The 18,148-nt window shown below is 44.6% G+C and overlaps 1 long non-coding RNA gene across 1 annotated transcript; it reads right to left on the bottom strand.

Moving 5' to 3' along the window:
* Window positions 1-1,345: 1,345 nt before the first annotated feature.
* On the bottom strand, window positions 1,346-10,425 carry LOC123593429. The gene is made up of 3 exons (XR_006710313.1): window positions 9,280-10,425; window positions 5,491-5,732; window positions 1,346-5,280 (listed from the first exon to the last, which is right to left on the bottom strand). It is a non-coding gene; the product is annotated as an uncharacterized LOC123593429 (long non-coding RNA).
* Window positions 10,426-18,148: the final 7,723 nt, after the last annotated feature.

Raw genomic sequence — 18,148 nt, 5'->3', positions numbered from 1 at the left:
CAAACCCTCTCTCGGGGACACCTTTCCTGGAGGAAGTGCTAATGTGGAATGACAAACCCAAGAGGTAAGTTCTAGACTGAGCAAAGGGGATGGGGAGGTGAGATGGGAGTAGATAACCAAAATAAGAGAACTGGATCATCCCCCAGAGCTTCCCCAGTGAAGGCTGTAAACTGCCCTGTAAGAGCTCATCTGTACAATGTCTGGAGCAAGTTCAAGAGGATGAGCACACTGCCTCCAGGATCAGTGTATTGACAGGTTGCTGAGTGTAGGTGGATGACAGGCGTGCAAGCTCAGGCTCCTACAGCCCCGCCTGAGCAATGCAAACACTGATGCACCAGCCACGCTGTGACCTCACCCTCAGCCTCTTAAAGTGGGACAACAGGAGCAGAGGATTGCTTAGGCAGCTGTCTGGGAGGAGGAACAATGCTAGCATAAACTGCGAGGTGTAAGCAATGAGGCTGCTGGGAAAGATTAGAGCATCTAGAGCAAGTCAATGAGGTCACAGTCAAGGAAGGGAGGGAAAGGGAGGAATGAGGCCAGCAATTTCCAGAACTCCTCCAAGGGGCTCAGTGCAGGGCTAAGAGTTGACATGTAAGCTGAGCTTCCCAGGCCATACCAGTCCAGGGGTTAATATGGGCATGTATTGTTTCAAAATGAAGGCTTGATTATTATTCAGGTCTGGTGAGGCCAACGGTATCAAGAGAGGACTGCCATGGGAAAGATAGCTTGCTACTCACCGTTTTCAAGAGGAGGGGGCACACGATGCCACATGGGGCCACACAAAGGAGCATTGGGAGGCATCAGGAGGCAGAGGGGTGAGCAGACATAATGAGTGAGAGCCTCTGTTGTGGTTTCCACTGGGAGGAGCAAGCAGAACAGTGTGAGCAGGCTTCAGTTTAGCTAATTTGAATAACTTTCATGGAACCTGGGATGGAGGGGCTGTCCTGACTTGTCTGGTACCTGGCCCTGGGATGATTCATTGTTCTCAGATTCACCACCTGATATGAGCCTGATCTGAGGAGAGCTCAGTGTCCAAACAGCACGGTCATGATGACTTATGAATGACAACTCTTTCATCCTTGGGCTAAGAGTCATTTTGCTGTCTCAGATCAGACTTAGAAGAACCACAGGACTAGCTGTAATGATCTTCTTCAGACGTCTTAGAGAATAGTGACATTAGCTTTGTTTCCATAATAGAGGAGCAGGAAGGAGGTGGTACATTCATCCTAACTCATCCTTACTCCAGCTGCTATTTCCGGGGCGGCCCAGGAGACAACTGGGCTTCAAGCTGTATGCTACTCTTAGACTGGCCCCAAGTTCAGAGACTTTGTTTGCCAGACTCCACCTGACTTTGGGCTACCTTCTCTCCAGGGCTGCTCCTTATCTCCCCATGCACACAGATGACCAGAAAGTTCTTTACTCCCACATTTCTTGGAAGGCAGAAAAATGAACCCTTTTCTTATGATTATTGCTGCTTTGGTGGTGGCCATTGTTTTTAACCACACTGATGATTCTCTAGTATTCTGTTCCTAGGGATACTGAAGTTCATACAGTAAGCAGTCCTGAGGGGTGTGTGTGTGTGTGTGTGTGTGGGTGTGTTACCTTCCTCCAATTCCCCCAAGAACTCTCTGAGTCAGTCTTAGCATTGGCCATCTGTCTAGACCACCCATATGGGAATCTAAATCACCATGAGGCCTCTCACCTGCCAACTTGCAGGGGAGCTATTGTCCCAAACAAGGATCCATTGGGTTCTGTGGAAACAGCTTTGAAGCCCTTGGGTGAGGAGGACAGCAGCAGCTCTCTTTAGCTCAAAGGCAATAGCCCGAACTTGAGGTCAAATGGGTTGACCATGGAGCCTTTTCCTCCATTACAGCTTCTTCCTTCCCCTGGGTTCTCATTTCTCCTGGTGGGTCTCCCCACTGAAAGTTATTCAGCCATCTCCCACCCACAAACTCTAATCTACACTCCACAGCAGGGAAATGGCAGACTGAGTAGTCAGTTTGTGATCAGGGACGTGGGATTCAGAAGCCATGCCCTCACCACCATCCCGGAATCTGAGCTACAGGTTGATGTGAGTGACATGGCTTATCAGGTAGGCAGGATGGGATATCAGGATGGCCAAAGAAGAACAGCAAGGGTCCAGGGCATAGGGGACAGTGGGCCAGATCCATGCCAGAGACCTAAGTGTCACTGCCAGGGATAGATTCTTATATTGTAGTCTAAGCTTGAAGAGCAAAAGGGTTTATCACAGTTACTGCACTTGTCCCCAGAGTCACCTCAGATACTCCTAACTTACCTCAGATCCCTCCCCCTTGCTTTGGGCATGATTTCCTGACTTGATTTAGTATCTTTCTCGAGCATGACTCTTACATACCACAACAACGGCAGGAGGCTCTATTAGCATCCCGTGGCTGCTGTAACAAATACCACAAACATGGCAGCTTAAAACAGCACACATTTTTTGTCTTATAGTTCTGGAGGCCAGAAGTCCAAAATCAGTTTCACTGGGCTGAAGAGAATGGTGTCAGCAGGGCTATGCTCCTTCCGGAGGCTCTAGGAGAAAATCGGCTTCTCTGTCTTCTCTAACTTCTAGAGGCTGCCGAGACTCCTTGCCGTCCTTGGCTTGTGGTCCCTTCCTCTATCTCCACAGCCAGTAGTGTAGCATCTTCAAATCTCCCTCGGCTTCCATCCTTGTGACACTGCCTTCTTCCTCTTGTGCATCAGAAATCCCTCTGCCTGCTTCTTATAAGGACACTTGTGATGGCATTTAGGGCCCACCCAGATAATCCAGGATAATCTCCCCATCTCTAGATCCTTAACTTCATCATATCTGCATAGATCCTCTTTCCATATAAGGTAACATCCCAGGATTCCAAGGATTAGGACCTGGGTATCTTTGGGGACCGCTATACAGCCTACCACAGAGACATCTTCAGCTGCCTCTCAGGCTTAGAGAGAGGATCAGATTCATGAGAGGATGAGCTAATAAATAGAGGATTTAAATCTGGGTGTTTTCACCTCTGGAGCCCCAGCTTTCCTCACGCAATCATATTGCCTCCCATTAAATGGTAGTGAACTTCTGGATCCAAGGGGTTACAAATTTACCCAGGATCCCCAAGATGGAAATAGATTCTTGAGCCCCAGAGCCACTCAGAAGCAAGTGCCTGCTGCCTGCTGCCTGCACCAGGGATGATGGAGGCAGCTCAATGCCTCCTCTGGCCGCAGCCCTGTGCCAGCTCGAGGAAACAGGCTAAGTCATTCCAAACGTCTGATAGTCAGAGGAGAGAGTGAAGGGTTCAGGTGGTCACCTGAGCTTCGTCATGGCTTTAAAAGCACAACTGGTGTCAGTGGCCATATGAGGAGTTGTCAGGAGTATCATTTTCATGGAGGCAGGAAAGCGCGCTTAATACATTATAAAAATATCCGTGTTGGCTAAATGCTAAGCCAAATAATGCCACGGCCACGGCTCTGCCCTTTTTGTGTGTCATCACATGCAAATCTTGATTTCTTTAATCTCACATGCATTCAGTTCGCCCCTTTAAGTTCTTCCCAGAGATGCAATTTCTCATCATCTGTGCAAGCAAAGCAAATGCAAGCAGCGGCTACCTCACAATCACTTGGAATTCTCCGCAAACATAAATTGTCCCGTGTTTCGGGAGATTTTGTCCTGCTGTTGTCATGTGCACCAAGGCCACCCAGCTAGACTCATAAATGCTATTACTTAAGAGGAATCCCCCAGCGATGTGGAGAAAGTTGGCAATCATATTTCGTTTTGAGATTTTTGTTTTTTCATCAGACAGGTATACTTAGCTTCACAGGAGAAGCATTCCTAAAAGGAGTTGGCTATACTGTACATTTTATAAAGCAAATATCATTTTAACATTGATTTCCTTTATGTCAGAGATGTTCTCCCAAATCTTCTGGTCTTCTTGCTTAGTTGTGATGACTGTGCAGACTATGAGGCAGGGGGAAGAGCTTCTTAAGGGCCAGCTGCCTCCCTGGAAAGGACAATCAGACAAACAGAGAGCTTCAAGCCCCAGACATTTGAATTCTCTCCTGTGAAGTCCTGGTCCATTCCAGCTCAGACGATCCCTGACCCCTCAGCTACCATGAACTTGTTGGTGAGGCAACAACAGGCAGAGACGTGCCATGGAGAGATACCAACCCAAGGTGCCATTTTGTTTCAGCAGAAGACCAGGAGCTGAGGTGGCCCAGTGGGGCCTGAGGGACCTGGGGGTGCAGTGAAGGTATTGGAATTTGGTAACAACTAGATGGAGGTCAAATGCAAGTTTCATTCAGGCCTGGTGCACTCAGCCTCAGGCAAGTCAGGTCTGTTTCACAAGCCTGTTTCCCCATTTGCAAAAGAAGGGTAGAAATACTTACCAGGCCAGTGGTTGTACGGGTTAGACACAGTCTAGCACCAGGATAAGCAACTTTTTGTAAAAGGTCATATGGTCTTTTTCACAAGGACTCACCTCTGCAGACGTAGCATCAAAACAGCCATAGGCAATGTGTAAATGAGTGGGTGTGGCTTTGTTCCAATAAAACTTTATTTACAAAACCGGGCAGCTGGTAGATTTGACCTGAGGGCCAGCCTGGCCACAGTCTGGTTAGGGTGCTGGACCTGGCCTGCTTCCCTTCGCATCCGTTCACAGGCCTCACGAGCACCTCTACAAAATTCAGTTCCCAACTTTCTCTGCCAGCTGGCTTCTGGATGGATCCAGCCAATGGGAGGCATTGAGAATGGGGAATTCTCCATTCAACCTGAACAAGCATTGGCTTGTTCCACTAGACAACCTGTTCCTCCACAACCCCAGCTCTCAGTTCCTGCTTGGGGGCTGCCTCAGCATCAAGCTCCAGTAGCATCATCTCCTCCTCCTGGCCGCTCTCCAAGCTGCCTCACTATCCCGATGGCTTTCCAGTTCTGCTCGCGCCTTTGTTCCTTGTGTTCAGTGGCCTCTATTGAACTACGGTGTGAGCTCATTCGTTTCCCTGATTGGACTCTGACTGCAAGAGTTAGTTCTCCATAAATCGTTCATGTTCTTAATTTATTCATCTTAACACTCTGGAGATTTTTAATTTCATGAGGTAACATGTCTGCATGATAGATGTCCCAAAACAGGTTCTCATAAAATTCCCATCCGGTGAAATGCAAAACCTCAGCCATTCAGTCAACAAGCATATGTTGAGTAGCTGTTGTGTGCCAGGCACTGTCGCAGGCCCCAAGGTGTACAGTGTAACAAATTAGTTGATGATTTTATCCATCATCCAATCCAACCCCTTCATAGTCACAAGGGAAAACAAGAAAAAAAAAGAAAAGATAATCACAGCTAATGTTTACTGGGAATGTAATTTGTCCCGGGCTCTGGTTTAAACACTTTGCATGAATGAACTTATTTAATACTCATAACAGCTCAGTGAGGTAGGTAGTATTATTATCCCCATTTTAGAGATGACAAAACTAAAACACAGAGACATAAGACAACTTACCCAAAAACATTTAGCTCATAAGTTGTGGAGCTAGGATTTGAACCCAGGCAGTCTGACTCCACATCTCAAGCTCCTAATCACAAAATATGGTACCTCCCTCCCAAGAGGGTGAAGAGCGTGCTCAAAGCCATGGTAATTGGCATAGTCATGACTAGAGTTAAGTTCTCAAGTTCTAATTACATGTTCCAACCATTAGTGAATTGGCAGCCACTGCTGTAATCATTAAGGCAACAATCATCCCTCTAGAAGAAAGAACAAAAAGCCATTATATGTCTCTTTATAGTCTTTAATATACTGCATAGAAGGATACAAAAGTCGATAAGGAATCTGCTGTATCAGCCATCAACAAACACTTTCAAAATGTTCAATCTAAAGAACACTGGAAAAATCACAAAATCAAAATTTTACAGGTGAGAGATTATCTAGTTAAGTGGTTTTGAAATATTTTAAGTTTTGTAACTCTTTCTTTAAGTTTCTAGGGGACCCCAGTATGTAAAACAGTCAACAGATAAAAGTGGACCTGCCTTGGCTGGGGTAAATAGAAGATACTAGAAGGCTCCTCTCTCAGTTCTCACCTCCACTTTCCACAACCCTTGAGTAGACTCCCCAGAGCCCAGTTTGAAAGCCATCAGTACTAGCTCACCCTGGTCTCTCTGAACCCCTAAGAAGTGGCTGGGGGCACCTGGGTGGCTCAGTCGGTTAATCGTCCAACTTCGGCTCGGGTCATAATCTCATGGTTTGTGAGTTCGAGCCCCATATCGGACTCTGTGCTGACAGTTCAGAGCCTGGAGCCTGCTTCGGATTCTGTGTCTCCCTCTCTCTCTCTGCCCCTTGCCCACTCACACTCTGTCTCTGTCTCTCTCTCTCAAAAATAAATAAACGTTAAAAAATTAGAAAAAAAGTGATGGAACTTCCCCAAGGTCATAGAACAGTCAAGATCAGAGCCCTGTCTCGGAGCCCCTCACCAATCCTGTTTTCAACATCACCACTGTATGCTCTTCTAACTTGGTTTTCTGGGAGCTGTGAATACCTTTGCAGCAGACAAGTGTCTGTGTCTTTTGAGCCCCTCCACATGGGCAGCAATAAAAGAAGCTGGGATGGCCAGCAGGGGGAGGATACATGGAGCAGAGCCTCAGCAAACTTGATGGAGCCCACCTAATTTCTGAGGATCTAACAATCCCCAGCTACATGGTCAAGGCTGCATTGAAATAAATGGAGAAGAAAACAGCTCTCTGATCTACTTGGGGTAACACTCCAAACTGCTCAGCAAGACCCATTTCCCAAGACATCAAAAGCCCATGTTCCTAGGACCGCTGTGAGCTGCCGATGCACATCCGCATCCCCAGGCTTGCTGTTTGCAGTCATTTTTATGGCATAACAGAGGGGCTCCCACAGAGCTGGAGCCAGGAATCAGAGGGTGTCCGCGGGCTTCCATGGTGCAGTGGCTTTTACACAATATGTGTTTTTCTGAGGCTTTCCCCTGATGTAACCAACAACCTCCAGCTGCCATTTAGACTTCATGGGGGTTCCCAGATCTCAGCAGGGAGAAAGGAAAGCCCTGGAAACCCCAGCTTTGAAACCGCTCTCTTAGCCTAGGAGACCAATCACGCAGAGACAAACCCGTGATGACTGAGCAGAGCAGGCTGAATAGAGGAAGCAGGGTGGTAACCAGCCTCCCCCTAAGCCTTGTTATCTGCCACAGGCATTCCAGTACAGTGGCCAGAGCAAGGTCATTGAAGGTCATGGTCATAAACCTAGAGAGGTTTCACCTCCAAAATCACCAGCCAGGTTTCACATCTGCGGCTTCACATCGTCTCTCTGTTCAGATTTCCTCTCTTCCTAAATAAATTATACTACCCAAATTTCCTCTCCACACTCTACTGAGGTACGCCGTTCCTCTTATGACTCCTTTTCTCTGGATGGTTTATTTTCTTTGCCATTAAGGGCTGGTTGAAAACACAGAAGTTTTGCTTGAATTACCATCAAACCCAGTCGTATAAAGACATAAGGGACTGACAGTTTTCCATTTATGGATTAGGCACTCGTTATTTTTCTGGCTTTTAACAGCTTTTCAATCTAACTTGTCATTCCAATGTTCTTCCCATTCCAAGATGACAGCAAAATTGGACATAGACTATGCACTTACAGCTGCCCTTCCAGAAACACTGAGTACCTAATGCTTTATGAGGTTATTGGCTTGTGTTTTTTCTAGTAAATTCTTTTAAAAATTCCAGTAAATTGGTTAAGTTCGTGCCTTAGAGAGGAAAAAAAAATAGTCAATGTCCTTAATTGCTCTCTCATCTTTTAGGGTGCCCTCTCGTGGGAATGGGCATCATCAGACTTGGCCAAGAGTCCAACATTGTCTGCCTTTCTTTAATGTTGCAAATGTTCCCTCTTCCTATTGTTAGAAGACTCTGTAGTCGTGTGCCTGACTTAGAAAACCTCATTTGGCAGGCAATGCCTGAGGCCCATGATGCAGCAGGCTCTACCCTGCCCTACCCCGGATGCATCCACAGTCATCATTCAGTTCCAGGTTCTTGCTCTCTTTAAAAGGTGGGGGGAAAAGTAGCACCCATCTCTAATTGGTGGAATAATTTGTGGAGATTTTGTTTTCTTCTCTTTCATGTTTTTTTCTAATTCTATCATGCATTTCTCTTGGAATAAAAAAAAATTATTATCGGCACTTTTGTGATAATCATCCCCCTGTGCTTTATTCTGTCACCTGCTTACCCATTTCTAAGCAATACACTTTTATTTTTGCTTATTTTGAAATTTCACACAGAAATAATCATACTTTTAAAAAGTTTATTAAATAAAGGACAAAAAGGTGACAATGCAGAAAGAAGCTATCTAAAACTACACTGTCCAGAGGCACCTGGGTGGCTCAGTTAGTTGAGTGTTTGACTTTGGCTCAGGTCATGATCTCACAATCGTGAGTTCAAGTCCCGCATTGGGCTTGGTGCTGACAGCTCAGAGCCTGGAGCCTGCTTCGGATTCTGTGTCTCCCTCTCTCTCTGCCCCTCCCCCACTCATACTCTGTCTCTGTCTCTGTCTCTCTCTCTCTCTCAAAAATAAATAAATGTTAAAAAAAATTTTTTTTAAGCCACACTGTCCAATATAGTAGCCACCAACCATATGTGGCTATTAGTACTTGAAGTGTGACCAGTCCAAATTGGGATGCGCTGGGAGAGTAAAACATACATGAGTTTTTGAAGACATACTTTAGTATGAGAGAAGGAATGTGAACTATCTCATTAATCCTTTTATATTGAAGACTTGTTGAAATGGTAATATTTTAGATATACTGCTTTAAATAAAATAAATCATCAAAATCAATTTCACCTGTTTCTTTTTACTTTTTTAAATGCAGCTACTAGAAAATTTTTAATTGCACATGTGGCTTGCATTATATTTCTGCTGAATGACGCTGGTCCACAAACTCTCTGAATTCCTTGCATTCAAAACCACAGTTCTAAATAACATTTGATGATTATCAGACATCCATTTCAAACCACTAATTTTGCTGTTGTTTCTTTTTTTTTTTTTTTTCCTTTTTGATTTCCCCTGAGTCTAACTCTTTATATTACCAAGGACTCCCTCGGCACCCCCTACATTTCTCTTCTAACAACTCTCCTGCCAGCCAACCAAAATGAACACTGTACCAATTTCTCAGCACCCTCCACAAATGGCCAGTGTTCTCATCCTCCAGTTCCTCTGACCTTCCCTTCTTTTCTTCCCACCTCCACTTCTCCTGCCCTCGCTGCTAAGACCCTGCTCCTCCACACTCACCCCGTTCTTCCATCGAAGACATCCTGAGGCTTACACGGGACAGATCCTCATGACATCACTCACAGCCAACTCACCACTGCAAGAAGGCCTTTCACTCTCCATACAGTTAAAGGCTTGACATCTCTTAAAACAAATAAACAAAACACAAAACACAAAACCTCATCATTATTTCTGCTTTGCAGCAGATTCTTTGGAGAGACAGGGGATCCATCCTGGGGCTCCTGCAATCACAGGTTGATATCCCGGCAGATGTGCGGACCTAGACTGGAGGACCTCTCCCTGGTTACCCATGCACCTCTAAGCAACTTGAGCCCCACTGCCCCCAGCAGATTTCCTCTCCCTGAAGGCAGACTTCTGTACCCAGTGGTTTCCAGGGTTCCCTCGGCGATAATTTTCTACAGCAAGAAGTTGATTGTTTTGTTCCTTTTACTTAAGTCTCACTCCCCCCATCAGCAAAACCAGAACAACGGCAATGCTTACCCTGCGTGTGATGATAAGCACCCTGCCTGATACATATTATTTCAGACAAGCACGCTGGTTTGTGCAACAACCGGTAACAGTCCCTATGGGGGCACATTGAGCTCATTTTAATGAATACTTAAATTCCATAGTTATTACTTCAGAAAAGTGGTGCTGAATGTATTTTGACTTCCCTTGGTTCAGACATTCTCTCAGTTTCCTCTCTTCCCGGCTGATTTAGATCAGTTTCCAATGGCAACGTGATGGCAGAGTCACAGCCCATGCAGGTCTCATTTTCAGCTCTCCATCACCCATTACCGCTCTGCCCAGTCTCCTTCCCATCCTTTCTCATCAGACCCAGCACAAGTGCAGACAGAATCTTGAATGACCCTCTTGCCCACTTGGGAGACCCTGCCTCAACCACTTCATCACCAGAGCACGGAGTCTGCTCACCCACTGTCTGAGATCATTCTCCACCCCATCAGACATCCCACAACTGCACATGGAATTTGGCAAACACTAGCCACATGCAGCTATGGAGCTCTTGACCTGTAGCGAGCCCCAACTGAGATATGCCGAAAGTGTAAGATATACCCAGATCTCAAAGAGTAAGTGCAAAAATTAAAAAGGAATGTATGGGGCACCTGGGTGGCTCAGTCGGTTGAGCATCCGACTTCGGCTCAGGTCATGATCTCGCACTCCATGAGTTCGAGCCCCACATCAGGCTCTGTGCTGACAGCTCAGAGCCTGGAGCCTGCTTCCGATTCTGTGTCTCCCTCTCTCTCTGTCCCTCCCCTGCTCACGCTCTGTCTCCCTGTCTCTCAAAAATAAATAAACATTTTAAAAAATCATCCTTAAAAAGGAATGCAAACTATCTTATTTAAAAATTGTTCTACTGATTACACATTGAACTGATAATACTTTAGAAACATTGGGTTAAGTAAAAATGTGTTATTAATATCAATATCACCTGTCTGTTTCACTATTTTAATGTGACTACCAGAAATTTTTAAACCACGTCTATGGTTTGCATGATAGATCTGTTGTATGGCACCGCATCTCCAATGGTTGGCTTTCGTTAGTTACTGCTTCGGAGCAATATCAGTCTTCCTTTCACACCACTGCAACCAGTAAACTGAACAAATGGATATCTTGTGTGTAAGAATAAAACAGCCTTATTTTCTTCTCCCACTGTTCCTTTAACTTGCTCAGCAGTGCTAGTTTTCCCCTGCCCCTGGATGAAACTTGCCTTTCTGGCCACTCTTACGGAATAGGACATCTTAGAGTCAACTGATTCCCAACACACAACTTGGAATGTCTACTTCGAATTTCTAACACGCATACTAAGAAAAGCTCCCAGGTTCGTTCCAAGTTTCAAGGACTCGCCCTTCTCTAGACAGAATGTGTTGTTAAAAGAAGAGGGGAAAAAAATGCTGCAGTCAGTGAAGAGGGCAGGGTTGTTGCATTCTTCTGTCCTCCCCTGTCACTCTTCCCCAACTTGCCAATCAGGTTTCTGATTCCTCCAGTGTGGGAGAGCAGACTTGGAGGGAGGCGTGGTGCCCTTGAGAACAGGCTGTGGGTTGCCTGGGCCCTGGCAGTGCGTAGAGTTGCCTCTTCCTCTCACACAGATTCTGGGAGGTCTTTCAAAGCCGCCCTCTTTCTTAAGGGCCACTCACCAGAAACTCCTTTGGTGTGGTTGATACGTTCTCCTCCAACTTTCTGTTGACTCTTTCTTCAGCCAAGAGGAATCCAGCAATACTTTCAATTCTCTCTGATGAGGCTTCTTTATTCTTTTCTTAAAAGGTGTTTTGAAAAAAAAAAAAAAAAGAAAGAAAGAAAGAAAGGGGCGCCTGGGTGGCGCAGTTGGTTAAGCGTCCGACTTCAGCCAGGTCACGATCTTGTGGTCCGTGAGTTCGAGCCCCGCGTCGGGCCCTGGGCTGATGGCTCAGAGCCTGGAGCCTGTTTCTGATTCTGTGTCTCCCTCTCTCTCTGCCCCTCCCCCGTTCATGCTCTGTCTCTCTCTGTCCCCAAAATAAATAAACGTTGAAAAAAAAAAAATTAAAAAAAAAAAAAAAGGTGTTTTGACTGAAGTATAACATATACGTAAGTGCACCACTTGAAAAGTCTCTAAGTGAGTGAACGTGTGTGCCCCCCACCTGAGGCAATAAATAGTCTGCTCACTTTTATAATGGCCCGTCTTGGACAAGGTCTAAAATGCCAGCCCTTCCTCTGGTGTGGCTGCATCTGGTCCTGGAGATGCTCACGCACTCTTTGCCCCCACAAATTCTGGGAGGAAGTACCCAGGGCAGGAGCAGCCCTCCTTCCCATCCACCATCAGAGCAGGAAGCAAGCTTTCTGCTTCTTCAGCTCTGAATCAGACACTTGTCTATTCAGCGGCTGAGACTGACATCAAGTTCACTGAGTGGACTCAATGTCCCTCCACTTGTTTTAGGGGGAGGGAGAGGCATCTCTCCTCAACCTTTCCTCTTATGGTGTGGCAGGGGGGGGGCTCATAGCAAAGCAATGATTTTCACCGAAGACACTTCCTTCCAAATCCCTTTCTGCATCCTCACTCCCTGTGGGGGAAGGGGAACCCCACCCAGGTCTCAGCCACCTGTTTTGAACATGTTCATCTCGGTCTGATGCCTCACTTCGTGTCTTCTATCTTAGGATGTCTGCGGAAGCATGAGTTCTCATGTCCTATTTTAGCACCAAAAGCACCTAGTCGCCTTCTCTATTCTCCCCTTCCATCAGTAAAGAAAAAAGTAGGGGAGACATAATTCCTGCTTAAGTACTATATTTAATTCAAGGTCATGGAAATTTAGCTTCTGCCTTCTTATGAAGTTCTGCTTGCTATGGGAGATTCAAACGCCTCATCCAGACAGTCAAGGCTCCCATGTGCAGCCACTTACAGTGTGGGACCAGAGCAAGGCTGACAGAGGGTGGCGCTTTGATTCAAATCCAAGCCTGCCATTTACTAGCCTCTTGGAACCCTGGTTCCTCAACTTGAATGATACGCCTCACTTTGCAGGGTGGGGAAGAGTGAGGTTAAATCACGGTAGTTGCTTAATGATAACTTTCCATGATTTTCCTGGCTCACAAGATAGTGTCAGTTTTCTTGACCCTTCTTCCAAATTCCTTCTTAGGTTACTCACTGGTCACGTAACTTTCCACACCCATCTCCTACTGGAAACCTTTACCTGGGTCTAAAGAAAAGGGAAAGGGAATCTAAACCCAGAAATAAGAGAAAATATTCTAAAAATCATACTCACTTCTGCATGGATCAGAGAGCTGGAGAGACCTGGGGATACCATCTCTCTGGTCCCGACCATGGTCACGATCCATGTCAGGTTCGATCTTCTTCACTACGCATCTTTTACGTGACAGACTATCACTGCTCCTAAAAGTCAGATTCCTTTTCTTCACGAGATATGCAATCTTCCAAGCAGATTCACTTGAAATTATACTGCCTCTAAAAGGATAGATACACAGGTATCACTTATACAGCATCTTGAACTTGCAAGAAGTCCTTTCTCTTCTAATATTGAATCCTCATCATTGTTTCTTTGTTTTTTTGAGAAAAATGAAAGATCTCACAGTCCTCTGCCTCTACCACTGATGTATTTGTTTCTCTAAGGATTTCCACCATCCTCAACTCCTTGGGGCTGCTTCTCAGCCATGGCAATCTGCAGAGGCAGCAGAATAGTGGAGCAAACGGTGAGGAGCTGTTACAGGAGCAGACAGGATGCAGTTCCTGGTGTCCAGTACAGGACAGGGAATGTGTTCGGAGGCCGCCTGGCCTACTCTGGAATCCCACATGTGTTCCCTGAAGTATATGCCCAGATAGTCCCATTGTAATGGGGGAAAAATGGTGGCTGTGACTCTTCTATTCCGACAGCTCCGTGCAAAGGTCTACTGTGGAAAAATCTATGCAGGGAAACTCTGTCCTCGGTCATGCACCCCGGCCTGAGATCATGCAATGTGTGTGGTTAGTTAAAAAGGGAGTAGGACCAAAAGTACTCAGGGGTCATATGACCCATCTTCTCTGTTGGGAAAACAACTCAGTACCAGTCTTGCTGACTGTGGGACATCTCGGGAGGGGAGCATCCCACGCTGTGGGGAGATGTCGCTGGTCCTGTATGGGTCTTTTCAACCATGTTCACACACCTGGCCACTGAGTTTCATCAGATGTATCCTCAGGGATATGAAAGGGCGGAAATATAATAGAAACCAAAGAGTTCCTGCGGTTGAGAGGGAGAATGATATTTGAAAAGCAGTGCAGATTTGCCTCTGGTCTAGGCCAGTGGCTCACCACGTTGTACAGCAAAGGAAAATGTCTGTTACTATTTGTAGGACATAACACAGATGTAATAAAACCCGGAATCAGCACCAAAGGACCCTTTATTATAAAACACTACAAAATACCCCTGTTCATTCTCCAAGTTTATAAAAGCTCCGAAATGGAGGCTGCCGTCTTGCCCTTTGATATTTGTCATTCAGATGAAGCTACTAGACTCTTGTATGCTGGTCAGAGGGGCAAAGGGAGGTCACTCTGATGCACCCTTGCCCTTTGTGCCCAGAGGGATAGCCTGTGCTTACTTTTGCATGCAGGAAACACCTTTGGAAATTTCTTCTTCCCGCTTTGACTCCACCTGCCTAAACCAATTTGTCACATGAAGAAAAAGAGGCAATGGGTTCTCTCACAAAATAGGAAATCCTTAAAAAGCAAAAAGATACACACACACATTCCACTGGGGCTTTCGCAGGGCAACCGAGAACATTTCCAAGCCCAGCCACCATCTGAGTAAAAGTAATTTTTTAATTAAAACAAACCCCAGCTCATACTTCACACAATGATGTAACAGCAGATCTTCATAGAGACTTTGTGACATACAGCAACGCATGTGAGATGGAGGTAAAAGGAAAGATTAAATGAAAATACATATTTGAGCTGGTTATTAGGCACAATAACATTTCCAGGAATGGGCCACTTGGGAAAACAGTTGATTTGGCTGGGGATAAACAGCGCCTCTTAGGTGTGCCCTGAGAAGACGTGATCAGAACTTAATTTTAAATCTGAGGATTGTAATAAGAATTTGCTTGTTTCAAGTCACTGCCAAAAAAAACGGGAGCAGGCATAAGCCAGCCCCCAAAGGACAAACTGTAAGATGCTCGTGTTACCCTTGGTGTCAGAAGGAGGGGCCGAAACGAGTTAAATACGCTAAAGCTAATTTCTACTTGTCTTTTCAAGCTCTAGCAATGGGAACCCTCTGATTTTACAGACCTCTGCACAAAGGGAGCAGCAATGAATTTCTGAGATCAGCGTGAATGTAGGGGCAGAAAGAAGAGAAAAGATTCATATTCCGCCTCCATAAAGAACTCTCTACAGGCTGAGGGGATTTGGTGAGATGTTTGTAATCTGATGTTTTTGGTGTCAATCTTCCCATTTATAGACTGATGTTACATCGCTGGACACTCACTGTTCCTCCCTACGGATGTTATTTCTGCAGAAAAGGACTACACAATAGACGATGTGACAATTCTCTTTTTGCCTAAGTTGGAGTCTAAAATTTGAAACAGCTGATGTTCTCTTCCTTTTTTAAATAACTAAAACACAGCTTTGGTACTTAAATTTGATGTTCCACTAAGAGTGTGCTCAGATGGGAGTATTGGAACTGTGTGAAGGGAAAGAATTGGATGGTCGGGCAGGGATTGGGTGCGTGGTGGGTCACTTCCTGACACTGTGCTCGGCGGGAACACCTCAGGGCAGTGTTGCATCCACTAGACAGTGGTTGGAAATGAAGAATTTGGAGCTGCCTGCCCGTTATGTATGTACTTAAGAGAAAGAGGAGGTTAATGAAAGAATGATTTTACCTTTTATGTCAGATTCACCTGAAATTAACCAGGGTCTTCATTTTCCATATTATCATAAAGTCAACAAATAAATCATATCCGGCGTAAGCTTCCCAGAGAGTAAAACTGGCTATACTAATTTCCCTTTAAAGCATCATCGCATTTTTCTGGAATATAAAAGCAAATGCTATGAGTCACAAAAGTATGAAATTTCAAGGTCAGCTCGTACTGTGTCACTCAAGGCTTCCCAGATACCAAATAAAAATTCCATTACTTTGCGTGTGTGTCTTACTCTCTTGCTCCCCTTGCCTCGCTACAACTCAATGACCTTCAAACGCAGTATCTATTGTTGCAGCTACTTTCATCTTTACCTGAGTGAAGCAGAATCAATGTGCTTGACCAGCAATTCCAATTAAGCCACTAGACACCATCCTGCTGAATCTGCAAACTTTGGATTTATATTGAATTAATGAAAGCTGAAAGGGGTTCCCATATCACGGCCACACTTAATGCATCCTTGTCAAAAAGAAATGTAATTACAATATTGCACATACATAATAGGTTGATCAACTTACGCAAGGTGACAACCATGAACTGATCATATGGAAGTGTCAATGAAAATCCCAGTAGGTATTATAAAATGTGCTACTTTATATCATTGAATCCCCTAGAGTCTGGGTGGTTCAGATGCTTGGCAAAGAAATACACCCTAAGTGTCACTTATTTTCAGGTTAATAGTTTAAACAGACCAATAGGTAGTATCAAAGTAACTGTTCCATATCAATTAGTTTTTATCATTTTTTAAAGCTTGCTTGTTTAGGGGCGCCTGGGTGGCGCAGTCGGTTAAGCGTCCGACTTCAGCCAGGTCACGATCTCACGGTCCGGGAGTTCGAGCCCCGCGTCAGGCTCTGGGCTGATGGCTCAGAGCCTGGAGCCTGTTCCCGATTCTGTGTCTCCCTCTCTCTCTGCCCTACCCCGTTCATGCTCTGTCTCTCTCTGTCCCAAAAATAAATAAACATTAAAGCTTGCTTGTTTATTTTGAGAGAGAGAGAGCAGGGAAGGGACAGAGAGGGAGGGAGACAGAGAATCCCAAGATAATCAGCACAACCTGATCTCATGAATCATCTCAAGAGAATCATCTCAACCTGAGCCAAAATCAACACGGATACTTAACCTACTGAGCCACCCAGGTACCCTCAATTAGTTTTTATTATTTAGACACAATTATCTTCATCTGACAATTGATTTCCATGAGGGTAAATCCAAGAAAAAAAATGTATTCTAAATGTTTACAGTTAATCTTTGAAATAAAAAACAAATCATTCCTGAAAAAAAAGTAAAGGAATTGATAAGGTGGAGTAGGCAAAGCAACACTGACATTTACTGGCTGGTGACTTTTCTGATTTAGACACCGGACACACCTCAAAGAATTAGCTTTGCTTGTCAACCTTATTATTAGCTTTTGGGTTGTTAGATTTAATTAGAAAAAAAAAATCTAAGCTCCAAAGTAGTAAACAAACAAACAAAAAGGAGAAATGTATCTGATCATTTAAGTACTGTGATCAGTTAACCTACCTCATAATGTTGACATGATGGTTGTCAAACTTGACTATTTTTTTCTCTAGTATTATGCTAATTTCTTATTTGAGATAGTACAGAAAAGAAGTCTCTATTCACTCCTCTCCCCTAAACTAACTAAAACTAACAAGTGTAACCAGGAAACACCTCAACCTTGAACCACAAGTTATGAAGTAGGGCTACCAAGTGCACTGGAAACTGTGTCCAGGGAAAGAGAGATTCAGAAAGAGAAGTCTGAGCTCTGCAGGCCCTGAGATAACATGTTGTCTAGACTAGATGATTCACCAGAGGGGTAACAAAGGTGCCCTGATTGGAGCAGGAAATTCAGGGTGTGTGAACAAGCCAGGTGAACTTTCCATAGAGAGGCAGAGGACTTATTTTTGCAAGAAATAGGCTATCAGTGAGTCTGGATTTAGAATAAACCCAGGTGGTTCACAGAGCTGCAGCTTTGATGACCTGAAGATGAGTAATGTTTAAATTGCCAAATAAGAACATGTGACCAAGAAGTGAGAATGATTTCCTCCAGCCAGAGGCAGAATCACACCAACCAGGTAGGGTACTACGACAAAGTATTCAAAGCAACTTACAAATGTTCCTCTTCTCCCAGTTTATCCCAGCTTATCCCTGTACTTTTGTTCTGCAAACAGCTGCTCTAAGAAAACTTCCACCATTCAATGGTGGACACCAGCATGGAACTAATATAAAGAGGAATGAAACATCACAAAACAAGTTAAATAAAGAATAGACACAATATATAGTAATAGCTATATTGATTTCAGATAAAACAGACTTCAGAAAGAAAGAAAATTACATGGATAAAGAGGAACATTGCATAATGAAAAAGCAATCAATTTTTTAAGAAGATTCAATAATCCTTAATGTGTATGTATCTAACAGCAAAGCATCATAATACATAAGGCAAAAAGTGACAGAACTGCAAGAAGAAATAGACAAATCCACTTTGAACACTAACATCCCT

Source organism: Leopardus geoffroyi, chromosome D4 (assembly GCF_018350155.1).
Source record: "Leopardus geoffroyi isolate Oge1 chromosome D4, O.geoffroyi_Oge1_pat1.0, whole genome shotgun sequence".
Taxonomy (NCBI): Eukaryota; Metazoa; Chordata; class Mammalia; order Carnivora; family Felidae; genus Leopardus; species Leopardus geoffroyi.
The sequence above is the reverse complement of the archived record's forward strand: the minus strand, read 5'-3'. Positions and strand labels throughout refer to the sequence as shown.